Raw genomic sequence first — 21501 nt, forward strand, 5'->3', positions numbered from 1 at the left:
GAACTATCCACCCCTTCCTTGCCTCTAACCTTAGTGAGACCTGTCACTGTCTCACATATCCCCCCCCTTTGTTCAAGCCCGTGAGGGTGAACTCCTGCATAACCATGGGAGGCTGGTGAGGGGGTATCGACCTGGCCTGGACGTGGGGAACAGCCACCCACCCTGCTCTTTGGCTGCTCCCAATAAGAACCGGCCCAGATTGGCTTTACAGCCACACTAAGTAACCCAGTGTCAGCGAGCACTAGCTGCCGCTGACACAGAAAATTACCGGTTCTTATTTCACCGAGGCCAGGAACCTCTGTGACACGTACCTTCCCTTTGTTCTGCCAGACCCACGCCATCAGAGCTTGGTTTATCACCAAAACCAACATCTTGCCTAACCGAAACTGCCTAAAGGCCTCATGTGCCCATCTCATGGCCAGATACTCTTTTTTTACTCTTTCCCGAGTGATGATGCGCTGTCGTATATTTTGATCTCTCTCTCTTTTTAGATCCTCTGGCTCCTGTACATGCGCCTCACGTCCTTTCTGGGACTGCTGCAGCTCTTGCCTGAACTGTTCCCAGTCATGGTCATATCCCGAGACTTTCTCCTTTGCTTTGCAGGGCTCCTTCAGCAGAGCATGCTTGCCCCTACTCGCTTCTTTTAAGTGCATCTGAGTCACTTCTTCCTTCTTTCCAACAGTAGTTACCCCAGCTACTATGGCAGTTTTAGAGACCTCTGCTTCTTTAGCGGCTTTTTCCACTTCGGCCGCGGGTCCCTTTGGCTTAACTTTGGCCTCTGTAGAACCTGGGGACTTCATGTCAACCAACATATCGGCCTTAACTTTTTCAGTCTTTGTCTTCTTGAAGTCTCCAGTGTCTTTGACCGCCTTCTCATCCTTCTCGGACATGGCACCATACACTTGCCCTGTTAACCCCTCCCCCTCTTTCTCATTGAGGCAGGAGGCACCAGGGTCTTCAGCAGACTCCTTGTCTTCTTTTATTTTCTCCAGAGGCTCACCCAGGACCCTGTTCTCATTTTGTGGAGGAGTCAGGAGATACAGGCCATTGTAATAGCCCGGATCCGAAAACTGATCGTTCACCTCCTTGTACTTCTTCCCCAGCAGCCTGCTGGCTATTTGGAAGGCCTTGTATGCAGAGGGGACATCTTCCAGGCCTAGGCTACACGGTACCACGGGTCTGTGGTCTTCGGCATCCACATCAGCCCCATCAACTGGTTTAGCAGAAGCATCTTCCATCTTCACTGCCACAGCCAGCACCACAGTGCCACCCTCTCCAGTCCCATTTTTAACAGGCTCTGGCTTCTTGACGTCTTCCAGAGAACTCTCCTCTTCAGGTTTCTCACCTTCTACCTGCTGCTCGAGAGCACACTTAGATTTCTCCAACTCATCTTTTAAGCTCATGAGATTTTCAGTCTCTGCTCCGAGTTGCTTGTTCAGCCTCTCCAATTCAGCATGCTCCTCAAGCGCTTCTTCCAGGGCTTTAGCCAAGGAGAGGGCCTTGGTCTCCTTTTCCCAAGCATCAGTCTCTGTTTGGTCACTTTTTTCACCATATTGAGCAGAGATGCATTTCTCTTCAGCTAGGAGCCAGTCACACTTCTGCTGTTTCTTCGCTGGATTAGACATAACTTGCTTCTGGTGGTCCAGGTCCACCATCAGATCATCCAATCCTCGCTGAAGTTTGTTCTTTGTTTTCTCCACCTTTTTGTAAGTCACACCCTGTTTCTCCAGGCGCTGAACCACCAACTCCATGTTTTTCAGCAGTTTCTTTTCAGCTTTTTGCACCAGCTTGTGGGAAGTGCCCCGCTTTTTGGCCTCCGGTTCCAGCTGCTCCTTGCTCGGCTCTGCTGCAGCAGATGTAGGAGTATCGCCATTCTCTTTCTTTGCCCTTTCTGAAATTTTCTTCAGTTGCTCTGTGAAGACAGCTAGTCCCGTCTCTAACGTTTCTAGGGAGCGTGAGGAGAGAGAGAGATCATCCTCCTGTTTGCAGCTGTACTGTCGTGTCAGGTCACCTACAACTGTCTGGATATGGGCTTCAGAACCTAGGCTGATGTCACCCGACTTAATTCCCATCTCGTCAGATATAACTGTCTGGTCGCTACTAGTAACCACCTTTGTTTCGCAGGACCTTGACATGGTAGCTTCACTCTCTGAGTCGGTCACAGCACATACGTCACCTATACCGCTCGTGTCATTATTAATTCTGACCTCTAGGGGCACCAATGAGCTAATCCCCACCTGGGACACTTCCTTAGTAACCGACCAACATTGGGGAGACTGCATTTCCACCTCTGGTACGTGCGGTACACCCTCTAACCCGATCATATTTTCCTGCACCTTCAAACACTGAGCTGGAGCTGGGCTTTGCTCCACACTACTTATATGCATGTCTTCAAACCTTTTGATTACGTCATATCGCGCTTCATGAAACATAGCAGATGCAGAAAATAAAGTTTCATCATCATTTACATTTTTACCACCAGGGGGCGCTTCTCCCCTGACCACAACCTGCAACGGAAAAGTTATATCACTGTCACCACATATTTCATATGACATCATATTTTCCTTATGCATTTCCGCACTTTTGTCACCATCACCTTGCACTTGACCAGCACCATTGTTTCCAATGGTCAATATTCTTTCCCCATGCAGGTCAAAGTGCAGCTTCCTTAGATCCTCACTTAAAGGGACAGGTACAGGTTCTGCAGGAGTTTTGTCACTATCTGCAGAAGTGTCTACCTTACCCCACAGCAACAAACTGATATCACGGCCCAACACTCCCTCATGCATGAGCGTATCTGTAACATCAAGTTCATCAGTCTCTGTTCTCATTGGAGTCTCACGCTCAGTGAAAATCAGCGGATAGTCCTTATCTGCACGACTGTCCAGCACCTTTATTATTTTACCAGTCTCAGGTTTCAATATTGTGCTACCTCTTACCCGGGCTAGCATGGGATCCCGGATCCTTGTCATCCCAAAACTAGCTTTGGTCATGGGCAACTGAGGTAACACAGAAACCTTCTCCCCTGCGGGCTTCTGCGAGGGAGCAATCACAGCCGGCTTATCCGCCTGTTCAGACACAGTCTTTTCTCTGTGTGACTTATTACCTACCGGCCCAGCAGATATCCCCTGCCGCCGGCTCCCTGTCACTGGCTCTGCCACATAGTTAATAACAGGAACAGTCTTACCCTTTGTAATCAACCATTCTGGTAAAGCAGTGACATCCTCTCCCGTGGACTCATCAAGGTTGTGGTTGCTCTTAGCAACAGCTTTACTGCACCTCCGCACTTCCTCTCTAGGACTCCGGACACAGTCGCAGGGAAGATATGCACTCCCGAGAACCGCACCGCTCTCCACCTCTTTGTCTTCCCGACGGTTGCCCTTGGCAACGGCATATCTTTGCCTCTTATCAGGAACTCCGCTCCACAACTGCCCAAACAACGGAAAGTCCTTGCCCAGTACAAATTCCACTTCCAGTGTCTCACATTTTAACAGCTCCCATTGCACAGAGCCATAGTCCGTCACAAAGGTCAGTGACACCGTAGTTTTTGTCTCTGGCCCCCTTGTTACAAAGTCCAGAATTTCAGGCAGGACCCGAGACACTTGCTGGCGGGAGTCTAGAATGACCCCCAGCGGGATTCCCCCAATCACCAACTTGCAGGATCTTTCTGTACAGGGTCCATACAGTGTTGAGAACCCATTTCTCAAGGCCAGCTGCAACTGTGACTCCAAAGCCTCTCGCTCTGCATCAAATTTCGCCAATGCGCTGCCGGACGTACTCTTCCCCGAGACCCATGGTAGCAGGAAAAGCTTTCAGCCACAAGTCCACTTTTGCTGGGCTACTGGCCCTTTAATTCACTGCAGTTTTACTTGCACCACAGCAAAATAGTTCACACTCTTATGAGCAGCACCTGCTCCACTGGACAAAAAAAAACTTCTGTTCCTTTAACGCCACACACGGCAAAAACAGCTTTTAGCAGCACCTGCAGTCTCAGCGTTGCCCCTAGCAACCGACCGTTGCCCTTCTCTCATGGACAACTTGCCCGCATCCGACACCAATTGTAAGGGATCGCCTCTTATTTGGGGGTCATTCGCACAGATATCTTCAGGACACCAAGTTTAAGATCCAAACACTGTGCTTTATTGCGGCACATCCGCATAAACATAAACACTACTACAAAACAACAAACACTTGCCCGGCTAGGCTCTAACTAAACAAATAGATTCCTGACTCACCTAAGTCCCTGTTCACACCCTGTGAACACGTGCGGCTTTCTGAGCCAAAGTCCCACAGCCTCCTGGTTGTACAGAGCACAGTACGCCCACTGTCTCCAGTCCAGTGTCTCTTGGGGAATCGTGGTCACTCAGCCCTCCTGGCTTGGACCACACAGAGCCTCCAGGCCTCTGTCCACAGGCACCACACTCCCCCCTTTCTGACACTCTGGGAGGTGCTTTGTGCTAGGCTGATTACCTCCAGCTTCTCTCACCTGTGGTGGAACAGGGGTGTGGACCGAACTATCCACCCCTTCCTTGCCTCTAACCTGAGTGAGACCTGTCACTGTCTCACAGTCCTTAAGTACCAGGGCACAAGGGCGTACCTGTACGCCCTGTGTCCTTAAGGGGTTAAGGCAGCACAGTTAAATAAGCAGAAAATTTTAAATGGAATCTGTCACCATGAAAATGTGAAGTACGTAGTCTGCAGGCAGCATGTTATAGAGCAGGAGTAGCTGAGAAGTCTAATGTATAGTTTTGTGAGAAAAGATTCAGTATAACTTGTATTTCATCATTTTAAATTCCTCCTCATTCTGGGTTTAGACATCAAGGAGGCGGTCCTATCAGTGATTGCCAGCTATCTCTATATACACAGTCATAGAGGGCAGGCTGTCAATCACTAATAGGACCGCCTCCTTGACTTCTAAGCTCAGAATGAGCAGAAATTTAAATGCATAACATTCACTGAATTATACTGAAGTCTTTTTGGGGGTCTCAGCAGAGGTCTGTTTAACATTGGGGGTCTGATTGGGACTCTGAGCTGAGGTCTGATTGACATTGGGGGTTTGACCTGAGGTCTGATGAAAACATTTTTTTTTCTTATTTTTCTCCTCTAAAACCTAGGTGCATCTTATACACTACGTGCAGAATTATTAGGCAAATGAGTATTTTGACCACATCATCCTCTTTATGCATGTTGTCTTACTCCAAGCTGTATAGGCTCGAAAGCCTACTACCAATTAAGCATATTATGTGATGTGCATCTCTGTAATGAGAAGGAGTGTGGTCTAATGACATCAACACCCTATATCAGGTGTGCATAATTATTAGGCAACTTCCTTTCCTTTGGCAAAATGGGTCAAAAGAAGGACTTGACAGGCTCAGAAAAGTCAAAAATAGTGAGATATCTTGCAGAGGGATGCAGCACTCTTAAAATTGCAAAGCTTCTGAAGCGTGATCATCGAACAATCAAGCGTTTCATTCAAAATAGTCAACAGGGTCGCAAGAAGCGTGTGGAAAAACCAAGGCGCAAAATAACTGCCAATGAACTGAGAAAAGTCAAGTGTGCAGCTGCCAAGATGCCACTTGCCACCAGTTTGGCCATATTTCAGAGCTGCAACATCACTGGAGTGCCCAAAAGCACAAGTTGTGCAATACTCAGAGACATGGCCAAGGTAAGAAAGGCTGAAAGATGACCACCACTGAACAAGACACACAAGCTGAAACGTCAAGACTGGGCCAAGAAATATCTCAAGACTGATTTTTCTAAGGTTTTGTGGACTGATGAAATGAGAGTGAGTCTTGATGGGCCAGATGGCTGGATTGGTAAAGGGCAGAGAGCTCCAGTCCGACTCAGACGCCAGCAAGGTGGAGGTGGAGTACTGGTTTGGGCTGGTATCATCAAAGATGAGCTTGTGGGGCCTTTTTGGGTTGAGGATGGAGTCAAGCTCAACTCCCAGTCCTACTGCCAGTTTCTGGAAGACACCTTCTTCAAGCAGTGGTACAGGAAGAAGTCTGCAAGGTAAGAAAAACATGATTTTCCTGCAGGACAATGCTCCATCACACGCATCCAAGTACTCCACAACGTGGCTGGCAAGAAAGGGTATAAAAGAAGAAAATCTAATGACATAGCCTCCTTGTTCACCTGATCTGAACCCCATTGAGAACCTGTGGTCCATCATCAAATGTGAGATTCACAAGGAGGGAAAACAGTCCACCTCTCTGAACAGTGTCTGGGAGGCTGTGGTTGCTGCTGCACGCAATGTTGATGGTGAACAGATCAAAACACTGACAGAATCCATGGATGGCAGGCTTTTGAGTGTCCTTGCAAAGAAAGGTGGCTATATTGGTCACTGATTTGTTTTTGTTTTGTTTTTGAATGTCAGAAATGTATATTTGTGAATGTTGAGTTGTTATATTGGTTTCACTGGTAAAAATAAATAATTGAAATGGGTATATATTTGTTTTTTGTTAAGTTGCCTAATAATTATGTACAGTAATAGTCACCTGCACACACAGATATCCCCCTAAAATAGCTAAAACTAAAAACAAACTAAAAACTACTTCCAAAAATATTCAGCTTTGATATTAATGAGTTTTTTGGGTTCATTGAGAACATGGTTGTTGTTCAATAATAAAATTAATCCTCAAAAATAGAACTTGCCTAATAATTCTGCACTCCCTATAGGGCGAAAAAAGGTAATTCCATATGTGGTTCTTCATTATTTCCATGTCTTCAAAGATAATCTACAATGTAGATAAGAAAATACCATTGAATGAAAAAGTGTTTCCAAAGATTTAACTGGTATTGTATCTACCAGTAATTAGGCTACACACTTCCTATGCTATACAGCATTTGTAAGAAGTATTTTTGTCTCACAAATACGAAAAACAAGGTTGAAATAGGCTGAGCTCTAAAAATAAATATGCAGTGATTCATCATGTATGGCATAACCATCCCAGGAGAAGAGTGTAATAAAAAGCCTCAAGATATAACATCCTTCAAATGAAACAGTCATTCTGCTCCAGGGAATATGTTCTGCTCAAAACTCTGACATGACCCAGTGATCAGTATAGCATGCTGTGTATTTCTATAAAATTTGACTAATTCATTATCTGCAAGATACATAAGGCAGCTTTTTAGAAGAATATATACAAAAATTATTTCCCCGTTTTTAACAGTTCTCAAATAACACTGCCCCAAATAATCCCTATAGCACTTGCTGGCGGCCACAAAATAAATACCATGTTGCTTATACTCTATTGTGCTGCTGCAGAAGAGTCAAACTGTAGAGATAATCATTTCTGAAATAAAATGAGGTTTTTAGAAGCTTTGGTACATTTCATAATGTACAGTTACCAGCTCTGCTACTGCCGAACGTCAGAGAGTAAAGGGGTATTGGCATAACCTGTCTCAAGAGATAAGGTGTGTAGGAATAAGGTGGAACTTGTTAGTCCAGTGGTTAGTTCTGCCAGCTGAATGTGTTATTTATTCAGGTATTAATTACATACATACATAGCAACTGAAAAAAGTCGATTAATGTGTTTTAATAAATATATTAAATTGAATTCAACATTTCCTAAATGATAGTAGAATATAAAATAATATTTATGGCCATGGGCATAGCTACCATGGAAGCAGGGAAAGCAGCTGCTACACTGCCCAAGCTCAGGAAGGGGTCCGGGAGGAGGACAAATTGATTTATTTTCAAGACTCAGGGAACAGTGAGTATAGTGCTCCTAGTCCTAACACTGGTATTACTCACCACTCTCTGTTCTTTGTCTCACTAAATCCTGGCAGTGCACAGCTTCAGAACAGGTTGTAGTGTGCATAGGAGTACATGCTGTGCAACATCAGATCACAGTGTACTGCATGCCTAGACACAGCACCACAGGAAGAGCAGAGGCACCCGCAGGAAGAGAAGAGAGGTGAGTATTTTTTGGGGGGCCAGTCTGAAGTCTGCATTAAAGGGGTTATCCCATGATTATTGTAAAAAAATAAAATTGGACGTTATATAGTACATGACAATACCTTTCTAACAAAGCTAGAACCAGCCCTTTACCTCACATCCAGAGATATCCTCATGCATTGCTCTGCTATATTTATTTAAAGCTGACAGATCAAGGGGAGTGTCTTTTCTGCTGCAGCTACAGGATTGTGTCCATGCTCTCCCTATCACAGCTCAGAAGACAGTTGAAGGATGAAACTGAGCATGTGCGGCCATCTCAGTGAGACAACGAAATAAGAAAAAAGCAAACAGCAGTTGGCGCTATACAGATACATTTTATTGAATAACTCAGTGGCTATGCTAAATTTTAAATAATTCTGATCCAGCTGCTGGTTTGAAAACTGTGCAATATTTTTCATGGGACAACACCTTTAAGGGCGCGGGAAATAAAAAAAATTGCTTTGGAGCTCAGTCAGTTCTAGCTACGCTATTAACTAGAACTATAGTTACACTATTAACTTTATACAATGCATGGTAACATTCTTATATTCTTGCATTTCCAGACCATTAGAGCTGCATTAACAGAATTTTACTTTAATAATCTTGTTGGTTTGCTATATAATTGTTGTACAATGGCCGTCTGGAAGGAAAACTCTGATTTTCTCTCTTCAAAACTGAGAATTCACAATCTCTTTATCTCTGGAAATAGTAAACAGTCACTAGGTTCTAAATATTTATGACTAGCAAAACTTCCTCAAATATCAGCCGTACAGTTATTCATGGTCTTACATTAAGCAACACATAGTCTTTATATCTTCAGCATTTTCTATACTTTCAGTTTTTATATCTTTCATTTTTCAACACTGAAAAAGCCATTAAGAAGATTAAACACAGTATTTCAATAGACTTGAAAAAGCAGACTCAGGTATTCTCTAATAGGACAGCTCTCTCTTTCTGAATTGAAGACAACATAAGATTTACCAGACTCAAGTTTATTCTTCAAATATGACTTTAAAGGCATCTGCACATTATTGGAACTAGCATTAGTTAGCATTTGCATTTCACCTTATTCTGATCACTTACTGTGTTGAATGTAACAACCCAATCACTCCCTTTTAGCAACACCTAAGGGGACATTTATTAAGACCAGAGTGTTACATGCCATACCCCCCGACAACCTCAAATGCACCATAATTATTAGGTGGTGCAGACCTCTTAATAATTGTGATGTATCTAGGCAGATCTATTTGCCAGAACTGAAACCAAAGGAACTGTTGTAGATTTAAGATATAATTTAGCAGTTTAATGATGTAGATTATAATAAATTTGCAGGCTGGCTATGTCTGACACCACACCACCCACACCCTGCTCATAAAGTTTTACACAAGTGGGGCATGTGCCAAACTTTTTAACTTACACCTCTCCAAACTGGACAGTGTCAGCAGTCTAACATATATGTACAGTGATACCCATAATTATTCATACCCCTGGCAAATCTTGACTTAAAGTTACTTTAATTCTACCAGCAAGTAATTTTTTTTACAGGAAATGAAATCGGTGTCTCCCAAAAGATAATAAGATGATGTGCAGGAGGCATTATTGTGGAAAAAAACTAAACTTTTTTCCCACAATAATGCCTCCTGCACATCATGTTATTATCTTTTGGGAGACACCGATTTCATTTCCTGTAAAAAAAATTACTTGCTGGTTGAATAAAAGTAACTTTAAGTCAAAATTTGCAGGGGTATAAATAATTATGGGCAGCACTGTATGTAGTGGCCAACTGTATTATTACTGCTAAATAATATGTTGTGTCGATGCATGTGACTTTACGCCATTACTTGGCGGCATCGCGCTCCTTCCACTTCATGTCGTTTTGGCTTCCTGTTTTTTCTGCGCACGCGCGCTACGGGTGTCCGGATTGCCGCACGTCAGCCTACCAGAAGTAATCGGGGCTCAGCTGGCTCCGCTCTAGCTGAGCCTCACGCCCGGCCTGGATTCTGGCACCCGGTGGTATAGGGTGCAGACGCCGCTCTCCCCCAGCATAAACCGCTCGCGCATCTACCCCAAGGTACAGGCGGCGGGGTCTGGGGAGCGGCATCACAGTTAAGTTGTCTGCCTCTGTCACATGCTGGGTCAGTATGCAATTTCTTTTAACATGGGACGTGGTGACAGGCTTTCTGGTCTTCACTTTTAGCAGGCTGGTAAGGGGATAAGCAGAGCCATACAAGCACTCTGCCCTGTGGCTGCGATGCAAGTGGGGGTCTTGTTTGATTTAGGGGGGGGCACAGTTTTTCAGTTATACCCTCTGCCAGATTGCTAGGGTCATATGCTCATGCGGTTTTAGGTTCACCTGCTGCAAGGTTCCCTCACTGTGGGTTTCAGCCGTCTCCCTCTGTCAGCACATGTGCTTCATGTGCTTCACAGCGCATTACAGTGTTGCTTTGTTTTCTGTCTCACTCGGCTCCTGTCTCCTGGGGCGCCCGAGCCGCACGCACCATTTGCGGTTTCGATCTCCTCCTCTTCCGACCCGAATCGCTTCCGGTATCCTGCCCTCACGCTCCGCCGACATCCGGATCGCAGCACGCCAGCCTGCCAGGTGATCGAGGCTCAGCTGGCTCCGTTCTAGCTGCGTCTCGCACCCGACCTGGTTTCCTGCCCCCTGCTGGGGCACGCTTGATTGCCGCTCCCCCCAGCATGTTGCGCTCGCACGAGTGCGGGCGGCAGGGTTGGGGGAGCGGCGTTCTAGTCAGGGAACTGCCGGTCACATGCCGGCTCAGCATGAGAGCCTATCATGTTAAAAAATGGTGTCATAGGTTGTTTTCACATATATCCATGCTATCTTGCATATCTATTAATTCTGGTTTTGGGATGCAGGTTGCCCTCCCGCTTTCAGGGGGGGGGGGGGCGCAGTTTTGGGTCCCCTGCCAAATTATTTGGGGCTCTGTACGTTTAATTTTAAGTTTATCTGCCTTGCTTCACAATACCAGCGTCCCTGGATCGCTCAGGTTCTGTCTTCGTTTAAATGTCTGTGTCCCTGGATCGCCCAGGTTGTCAATGTCCCTGGATCGCCCAGGTTGTCAGTGTCCCTGGATCGCCCAGGTTGTCAGGGTCCTTGGATCGCCCAGGTTGTCAGGGTCCTTGGATCGCCCGGGTTGTCAGGGTCCCGGGATCGCCCGGGTTGTCAGGGTCCCGGGATCGCCCGGGTTGTCAGGGTCCCGGGATCGCCCAGGTTGTCAATGTCCCTGGATCACCCAGGTTGTCAATGTCCCTGGATCGCCCAGGTTGTCAATGTCCCTGGATCGCCCAGGTTGTCAGTGTCCCTGGATCGCCCAGGTTGTCAGGGTCCTTGGATCGCCCAGGTTGTCAGGGTCCTTGGATCGCCCGGGTTGTCAGGGTCCCGGGATCGCCCGGGTTGTCAGGGTCCCGGGATCGCCCGGGTTGTCAGGGTCCCGGGATCGCCCAGGTTGTCAATGTCCCTGGATCACCCAGGTTGTCAATGTCCCTGGATCGCCCAGGTTGTCAGTGTCCCTGGATCGCCCAGGTTGTCAGTGTCCCTGGATCGCCCAGGTTGTCAGTGTCCCTGGATTGCCCAGGTTGTCAGTGTCCCTGGATCGCCCAGGTTGTCAGCGTCCCTGGATCGCCCAGGTGGTCAGCGTCCCTGGATCGCCCAGGTGGTCAGCGTCCCTGGATCGCCCAGGTGGTCAGCGTCCCTGGACCGCCCAGGTGGTCAGCGTCCCTGGACCGCCCAGGTGGTCAGCGTCCCTGGACCGCCCAGGTGGTCAGCGTCCCTGGATCGCCCAGGTGGTCAGCGTCCCTGGATCGCCCAGGTTCTGTCTTCGTTTAAATGTCAGTGTCACTGGATCGCCCAGGTTGTCAGTGTCCCTGGATCGCCCAGGTTGTCAGTGTCCCTGGATCGCCCAGGTTGTCAGTGTCCCTGGATCGCCCGGGTTGTCAGCGTTCCCGGATCGCCCGGGTTGTCAGCGTTCCCGGATCGCTCGGGTTGTCAGCGTTCCCGGATCGCTCGGGTTGTCAGCGTTCCCGGATCGCTCGGGTTGTCAGCGTTCCCGGATCGCTCGGGTTGTCAGCGTTCCCGGATCGCTCGGGTTGTCAGCGTTCCCGGATCGCTCGGGTTGTCAGCATTCCCGGATCGCTCAGGTTGTCAGCGTTCCCGGATCGCTCAGGTTGTCAGCGTTCCTGGATCGCCCAGGTGGTCAGCGTTCCTGGATCACCCAGGTTCTGTCTTCGTTTTCTAAAGCCACCCTTCGGGGTATTCAAAAGGAGGGGAAGGGGTCCGTGAGCCATAGGCAACCTGTGTCCGGTAAATTGTTCAGGGATCTTTTTCGTCATTGGATGGTAATCCTTTTTGGGCCCTTCACTAACCTGATTTTGAAAGCGGCCATGTATCTCACCTTTTATGGATTCCTCCGGCCCGGTGAGGTTCTGGCGGGTTCAAATCGCCATAACCATCCTCTGAAGCAGCATCTGTTATGGGGCCAGGGCCATTACACTCCCCTGCTACCTTCCACCAAAACCATTCAGACGGGACCCCCTTCTGAGGTAAATTCTATCCCACGCTGAACGATTGGTGCCCAGTTCAGGTGCTGCATCAACTGCTAGGCCTCATCCAAGGTTCATCACCAGATAGCCAGCTCCTGCCACACGCAGGCAAGCTTCTCAGCACCCTCAGTTTATATCTTTCATCCGTGCCCTCGCCCAGGGGCTAGGCTATGACTCCAGGGTAAATTCGGGCCACTCATGTCGCTAGGGGCAGACTCCGCTGCTTCTCGGCATCAGGTGCCAGCTCATGTCATCCGGTCCATGGGGCGGTGGCGGCCCTCCTGCTTCACTAGGTATATACCCAATCCTCGAGTAGAGATATCTCGCGCCTTTCGATCACTGGCTTTGTAGTTTGCAAAAAAGTGTTGCACCTAACTGATGTTTTTTGCCCCCTTTTTTCACTGGTGTACCCGCGCTGTGGCTCCCGGCACAATTCAGCCACTATGTTCAGGGCAGGTGTCTCTGCGTGCGCCGACGTTGTCCTAGCCCTGACCATAAATAATAAGGCTGTTAACAGCCTGCATTTGTGGGAGGGGCGTCTGGCTATTTATCCCCCTACCTGCCGCTCAGCCAGGCGCCCGAGCCTCACGCCCCTCCCTCCCACCCTTTTTCTCTAAACTCCCTTCAGGTATGCCCCTTTTTTTCACTGGTGTACCCGCGCCGTGGCTCCCGGCACAATTGAGCCACTATGTTCAGGGCAAGTGTCTCTGCGTGCGCCGACGTTTTCCTAGCCCTGACCATAAATGTCAGCTAGCTTAATAGGATTAATCTGGTGACAGAATCCTTTTAAGATAGAATGATAATTAGAATGGCCATTGAGGGGTTAAAAATAATTTTAAAAAAAACTCACCAAATCCACTTGATCGCACAGCCGTTATCCTCTTCTTTCTGGAGGACCTGCAAAAGGACCTGCGATGATGTCACTGCGCTCACCACATGGTGAGCGCGGTGACTTCATTGCAGGTCTTGCAGAAAGAAGAGGATACCTACTGGCTGCACGATCAAGTGCATGAGGTGAGTTTTTTTTATTATTTTTAACTCCTCAATGGCCATTTTATTTAGCATTCTGTCTTAAGAATTCTATTATCTTCCATTATAACCATGTTATAATGGAAAACAATAAAATCACCCGAACCCGAACTTCAGTAAAAATGTCTGGGTTCGGGTACCGTGTTAAATAATATGTCATATAATATTAATTGGAATTTAATATAAAGGCTTTATTACACTACACACTGACACCATCTATAGTAATACACTTGGCAATGGGAGGTCTGTATAAGGACGTCAAGGCTAGAGTTGAGTGGACACCTGGATGTTCAGGTTCGACAGGTTCGGCCGAACTTCACAAAAAAGTTTGATTTCGGGACCCGAACTTGACTCGAACTTGACCCCGAACCCGAACCTCATTGAAGTTAATGGGGACCCGAACTTTGGAGCACTAAAATGGTTCTAAAAAAGTAATAGAAGGGACAAGAAGGTTGCAAAAGGCAGAAACATGTGGTTAAGAGTGTGGCAAGTTCTCTGCAAACAAATGTGGATTGGGAAATTACTTAAAATAACATAAAATATGTAAAAAAAATAAAAATAAAATCTAGATCTAGGAGGAGGAGGTCCATATGGAGTAGGAGGTTGAGGAGGTGGTGGATGTGGGTGTGTAGGTGGAAGCGACGGTGAAGGAGGTAGCCAACACTGGTTTTTGTTTTTTATTTAATTTTCTAATTTTTTTATTGTTTAAATTTGGGTAGACCCCAAAACATTGGGAAATATAAATAATAAAACAAAGAGAATGTGCGCTGGAGTACAACAATGACTGGGTAAGGCCGGTATACATGTCTATTCTGCACAAGGTACGGACAAGTCCTGTGGTCTTTCTGCCTGGTTCATTTTAATGAACGTGAGCTTGTCCACATTGGCTGTGGCCAGGCGGCTGTGCTTGTCTGTGATAGCCCCCTCCAGTCCTGCTAAACAAACGTTCAGACAATACACTGGCTGCAGGGCAGGCCAGCACCTCCAAGGTGTAAAGGGCAAGCTCAGGCCATGGGCCCAATTTTGAGATCCAGAAGTTGAAGGGGGCAGACCCATCAGTCAGTACATGTGGGCGTGTGCACACATACTGCTCAACCATGTCACATGTCCCCGTGACATCCACGATCCAATCGGATATCTTCTTTATCAACTTTCTATGTTCTTTTATGCACCTACCATGGTGATCACGAGTAACGGGGAATCGGAGTTCCATGCCGGAGAGGGAGCGTAAGAAATGGCTACCAAATCCAACGGAGGTCAATGGCTGAAATGCTATCGGGCAGAAATGTGGGACAAGTTATTAAAGCAGAAGAATCGAATGAAAGGAGGGGGCGCGCATCAATTAAAGACCAATTTTAGAAATTTAAGTCCCTGTCACCTAAGCAGAGCAGGGTTTTTTAAACTGCAAAAATGGGTTAATGTCACCCACCAATCGAACAGACAATTTTAAAAAATGTCGGTCCCTGTCAATTATGCAGAGCAGGGGTTTATTCATGGCAAAACTGGGTTCATGACATCCACCAACTGAACAGACGATTTTACAAAAATTAGGTCCCTGTCACCTATGCAGAACAGGGGTTTGTATACGGCAAAAATTGTAAAATGTCACCTGAGAATGTAACAGACGCTTTTGCACCCTGCTCCCTCTTTTGCTGGTGCCTCTGTGAGAGCACCTCCTCTTCCTCCAAACTGCACACGTCACTCGCATGACCTTGATTCCATGTGGGGTCTAGTACCTCATCATCCTCCACATCATCTTCTACCCAATCTTTACCCTTTCCCTCCTTGTCGGTCTTCAGACTGCAGAAAGCCGCAGCAGTTGGCACCTATGTTTTGTCATCATCAGAGACGTGCTGCAGTGGTCTTCCCATGTCCTCATCTCGAAACATAAGTGGCTGGGCATCAGTGCACTCAATCTCTTCACTTCTGGGGCAGGGCTATGTGGATGGCCCACGGAAACCCTGCCAGCAGAGTCATCAAAAAGCATAAGAGACTGATGCATGACTTGGGGCTCAGACTGCTTGCCTGATTTGCAAGGGGGTGAGTTGAAAGACAGATGGCCATGGGCTATAGGTGCCAATTCTGATCTTTCAGCAGGGGACTGGGTGGGAGACAATGTGAAGAAACTGGAGGCACTGTCAGCCACCCAATCTACTATCACCTGTACTTGTTCTGGACTCGCCATTCGTACTGTCCTAAATGAAGTGTAGGCCACAAATGTACTTTCCAGAGCAAAAGATGAGAATTTGTCACCCAACAATGTAACAGACGCATTTGTGAAATTTATTTCCCTGTCCACTATGTAGAGCAGGGTTCTATCACAGCCAAAAATTGGTGAATGTCATCCAACAATGTATAAGACAAATTAGTTAAATTACCTAAAATAACATAAAATATGTTAAAATAAAAAATTATCATCTTTATCTAGGAGGTGGAGGTCCATATAGAGTACAAGAATAAGGAGGCGGTGGACGTGGCAGTGTAGGTGGAAGCGGCGGTGGAGGAGGTAGCCAACCCTGGTATTATTTTTTTTTTTTGTCGTTTAAATTAGGGTACACCCCAAAACATTGGTAAATATTAAAAATAAAACAATGAGAAAGTGCGTTGGAGTATAACAATGGCTGGGTGAGGCCGGTATACATGCCTATTCTGCACAAGGTATAGACAAGTCCTGTGGGATCCATGCCTGGTTCATTTTATTGAACGTGAGCTTGTCCACATTGACTGTGGACAGGCGGCTGCGATTGTCTGTGATAACCCCCCCTGCCGTGCTAAACACATGTTCAGACAATAAACTGGTTGCAGGGCAGGCCAGCACCTCCAAGGCATAAAAGGCAAGCTCAGGCCATGTGCATAATTTGGAGACCCAGAAGTTGAAGGGGGCAGACCCGTCATTCAGTACGTGTAGGCGTGTGCACACATACTGCTCCATCATGTTGCTGAACTGCTGCCTTCTGCTAAGACGTTCCATATCAGCTGGTGGTGCTGGTTGTTGTGGCGTGCTGACAAAGCTTTTCCACATTTCAGCCATGCTAACCCTGCCTTCTGAGGTGCTGGCGGTGCCCCAGCTGCATTGGTGACCTCTTCCTCCTCTGCCTTCACCTTGCGCTGCTGATGGCATTCCCACTTGACAGCGGGGGCACAGTGGAAGCACGTCTACCAGCGTATGCTTGTACTGGCGCATCTTATGATCACGCTCCAGTGACAGAATTAAGGATGGCACGTTGTCCTTGTAATGGGGATCCAGCAGTGTGGCCACCCAGTAATCAGCACAAGTTAGAATGTGGGCAACTCGGCGGTCGTTGTGGAGACACTGCAGCGAGTAATCGCTCATGTCTGCCAGGCTGCCAAAAGGCAACAACAAGCTGTCCTCTGTGGGAGGTGTATCGTCTGTGTCCTCTGTGTACCACCAGCCACGCACCAGTGATGGCCATGAGCTGGTCTGGGTGCCACCCTGCTGTGAACACTCTTCCTTCTCCTCCATCTCCTCATCCTTCACCTTTTCATCCTCCAGATAGCATTTGTGGGTGCAGTAACCCACCCTCAGAGCCACTTGTGAATGACTGGCCTGATCCCTCTTCCTCCTCCTCCTGTGCCACATCCTCTTCCATCATCTCCTGAAGCTTTTTTTCAAGGAGGCATAGAAGTGGGATAGTAATGCTGAGAACGGCATCATTGGCACTGGCCATGTTGGTGGAGTACTCGAAACAGCGCAACAAGGCACACAGGTCTCGCATGGAGGCCCACTCATTGGTGGTGAAGTGGTGCTGTTCCGCAGAGCAGCTCACCCGTGCGTGCTGCAGCTGAAACTCCACTATCGACTGTTTATGCTCGCACATTCTGGCCAGCATGTGCAAAGTGGAATACCACCTTGTGCAAACATCGCTTATGAGGCGGTGAGCGGGAAAGCTGAAGTTATGCAGCAGCTCTGACAGGCGAGCAGCAGCAGGGTGAGAACGCCGAAACCACGCACACACTTTCTGCAGCAACTCTGAAATATTGGGGTAATTTTTCAGGAATTTCTGCACCACAAAATTCAGCACATGCGCCAGGCAAGGGATGTGCGTCAAACCGGCTAGGCCCATAGCTGCTTTGAGATTTTGCCTATTATTGCACACCACCAGGTCGGGCTTGAGGCTCAGTGGCACTAACCACTGATTGGTCTGTTCCATGCTTGTCCATAGCTCCTGCGCGGTGTGGGGTTTGTCCCCCAAACAGATAAGTTTTAAAACTGTCTGCTGTCGTTTACCCCTGGCTGTGCTGAATTTGTTGGTGAAGGTGTTACGCTGACTGGATGAGGAGGCGGTAGAGGATGAGCAAGCGGAGTAGGAGGAGGAAGCAACAGGAGGCAAAGAGAAACGCCCTGCAATCCTCGGTGGTGGAAGGACATGCGCCAAACTGCTATCCGCCTCATGCACAACCGCCATTTACCCAGTGTGCTGTTATGGAGATATAACATCCCTGACCGTGCTTACTGGTCCACGTATCGATAGTTAGGTGGACCTTGCCACAGATGGCGTTGCGGAGTGCACACTTGGTTGTGCAGTGAAGCGATGGCTCACCTGGAAAGGTAGTGGCGGCTGGGAATGACATACTGTGGGACAGCCACCGCCATAAGGTTTTTAAAACTCTCCGTATCCACCAGAAGGAATGACAGCATTTCAAAGGCCAGGAATTTTGAAATGCTGGCATTCAGGGCCAGGGATCGCAGGTAGGTAGGGGGATACTTCCTCTTTCGCTCCAGTGTTTGGGAGATAGACAGATGAATGCTTCCATGGGACATTGTGGAGATGCTTAGTAACCGAGGCGGTGGCGTTGCTGGCACATCCTCTGTTTGCGGGGTGGCAGGTGACACTGTCACTCCAGAGGTGGATGAAGAGGCTGAGACTGCAGCAGAAGAGGAAGCAGGAGGAGCCAGAGACCTTTCTTGGTTTTTGAGGTGTCTAATCCACTGCAGCTCGTACTTTGCACTTAGATGCCTGGTCATGCAAGTTGTGCTCAGGTTGAGAACGTTTATGCCCCGCATTAGTCTCTGATTGCACAGCGTGCAAACCACTTGTGTCTTTTCGTCAGCACATTGTCTGAAGAACTGCCACGACAGGGAACTCCTTGGAGCTGTCTTTAGAGTCACTCGCATGACCTTGATTCCATGTGGGGTCGAGGACCTCATCGTCCTCCGCATCATCAGCTCAGACTGCTTGGCTGATTTGCAAGGGGGTGAGGTGAAAGACTGATGGTCATGGGCTGCAGGTGCCAACTCTGATCTTTCAGCAAGGGACTGGTTGGAAGACAATGTGAAGGAACTGGAGGCACTGTCAGCCACCCAATATACTATTGCCTGCACTTGTTCTGGCCTCACCATTCGTAGAGGCACATTCGGCCCTACCAAATAACGCTCAAGGTTCTGTCCCCTTCTAACACCTAAGGAAGGTGTTTCATGTGTGCGTGTAGCTGGCACAGATCGACCACATTCTCTCCCTGCAACAGGAGCTACACCAACACCAGCAGCACCACGACCAGGACCACGTCCCTTATTTGATGCTCTCCTCTTTCTTGACGCTCCCACAAACTAACATAGTTTATGCCAGGCGACAAACAGTTTGACAAGCGAATTTTATACAATTACTTTACGATCACAAAAAATTTGAATTTGTCAACAAACAATGTAACAGCAGTAATTGACGGTTGTATTGGACTGTCAAAAATGCAACAAAGGCTGCAAATGTAGTATCTAGCCCAAAATGGGTGTTTTTTTCAAACAAAAATATAACAGCAGTATTTAACAGCTGTATTGGACTGTGAGAAATGCAGCAAAGGCCGCAAATGTAGTATCTAGCACAAAATGGGTGTTTTTTTCAAACAAAAATATAACAGCAGTATTTAACTCTTGTATTGGACTGTCAGAAATGCAGCAAAGGCCGCAAATGTAGTATCTAGTAGTGATGGACGAACATCTGCCAGGACGGTTCGGGAATGCGATCAAATGACCGTGAACAGCAAGTTTGTGGCTGGTCCCATTCATTTTAATGGCAGGCGAACCTGAAAAACCTTTAGCTCATATTTGCAGCCAAGAAATAATTGCTAGACGTGCACAAATAGTCCCACAACATGGACAGTGACATACCAGATGTATTATTTGAATTTGCGATCTCCATTCATTATTTTTTTCAATGCGAAATATCGGCAATATAATTTTTGCGTACACGCATGCACAAGTGCACTATACAGTACCCAAATGGACTATAAAGAAAGTATATTGGTATATAACACCCTGTTTCAATCAGTTTTTTTGTGGGGCGACTGGTATATCACACCAGTTGAAATTATTTGTTCCAATAACGCTTGTCCCTCTGTATAGCTGCGATATCGCAACAGAACCACACACAACTGCCGCACAATACAAATGCACTATAATATATTTTCTATGTTAGAAAGTATATTAGAACATTATACAAGGAAGGAAATCCATTAGAATATACAAAAAGATAAAACGTAACCTTTAATAATGTTACTATGCGGGTCCATTCACACGTCTGTATGTGTTTTGCAGATCCGCAAAACACAGACACTGGCAATGTGCATTCCACAATTTGTGGACCGCACATCGCTGGCACTATAACGGAAAATGCCTAATCTTGTCCGCAATTACGGGAAAGAATAGGACATGTTCTATTATTTGCGGAAACGCAAATGCGGATGCGGACAGCACATTCCAGGTCCATTGAAAATGAAAGGGTCTGCACTAAATTGGGGGTGGTTGCTGCTGAAGATCATGGAAGACACAAGGAACCTTAGAAGAAGATTCCTAACCTTCAACAATGAATGATACTTTATGGACTTTTATATTCACACATGGACAATAGATTAAGACTTCCTAAACTATTTTTGCAGGTAATAAACATTTGTACTTTTAAGACTGAAAAAAAAAATTGCATTATTCTTTTTTTTTTTATATAACTCTTGTTGAATCCTGGTGATGAGTCCTCCTGGTGTTTTTCACTCCAAACAACCCATACACTATATTTGGAGAGGCTTACCAAATTAGTTTGATATTTTTCAGACATATTTATTTTACATTTGGAGATATATTACATACCCGAACTCGCAAAATTCGGTACAAACCTGATTGTTGCAGTTCGGGTTTGCTCAACCCTAATCATAAGTATATAGACACAAAGCAGCTGAGTATTGCTTGTATAATATTCAGGCCTGTGACCAAGACCAAGAAGATTGTGTTGTACTGAACCATGCAAAGAGAATGCTGTGGTGATACTGGCAAAACAACCATGGAATCTTCATTGCTGCCACTCCAGTAAAAGAGAATTTTTTTAAGCTGCAAATTAGTTCTTTTACCGTCCTATATTGGGGAATCATACATTCCACTCGTGGCCGAATAGATTGTCTGTCTGTGAGATCTCAATTCTCCTCGCCCTTACCTAAATGAGCGCACAGACCAGGGGCATTGCTAGCTCAAAACATTTGGGGCTTGGGCCCCTAATGATTTGTCCCTGGCCCCAAATGTCCTGCCTGCCTGTTAGATATAACTGTATTGCTGTCCTCAGGGTGGCAATACAATTGAATCTAATGCACTGCAAGAGCTGAAGGACCTGTGATGACCTCACGGGTCATGTGATCAGTTCTAAAGTGCTGAGGAATTATAATTTTTGAGGACACTAAACGGAGGAATATAACTAAAGTAAGGAAGCTAAGATGTCTGTGCGTCACACTCTGCAGAGACGAGGCGGCTTAGAGAAGTGTCTGGACCGAATGGAGAAGATGATGACAGAGAAGATCTACATCAAAGGAGAAGTCACCTGGCAGGCCCTGGATGTGACAGGTACGTGCTTCTGTATAGCAGGTACAGTAAAATGTCTTCAGTGCTAGTGTTTGCAGGGAGGGGGGGGGGGGGGGGTTGCGGTTGTTCAACTTAGAGAATTGGGCCATATGCATTGGTGCTTGGGCCCCGGATCTTT

Source organism: Bufo gargarizans, chromosome 5 (genome assembly GCF_014858855.1).
Source record: "Bufo gargarizans isolate SCDJY-AF-19 chromosome 5, ASM1485885v1, whole genome shotgun sequence".
Lineage (NCBI taxonomy): Eukaryota > Metazoa > Chordata > Amphibia > Anura > Bufonidae > Bufo > Bufo gargarizans.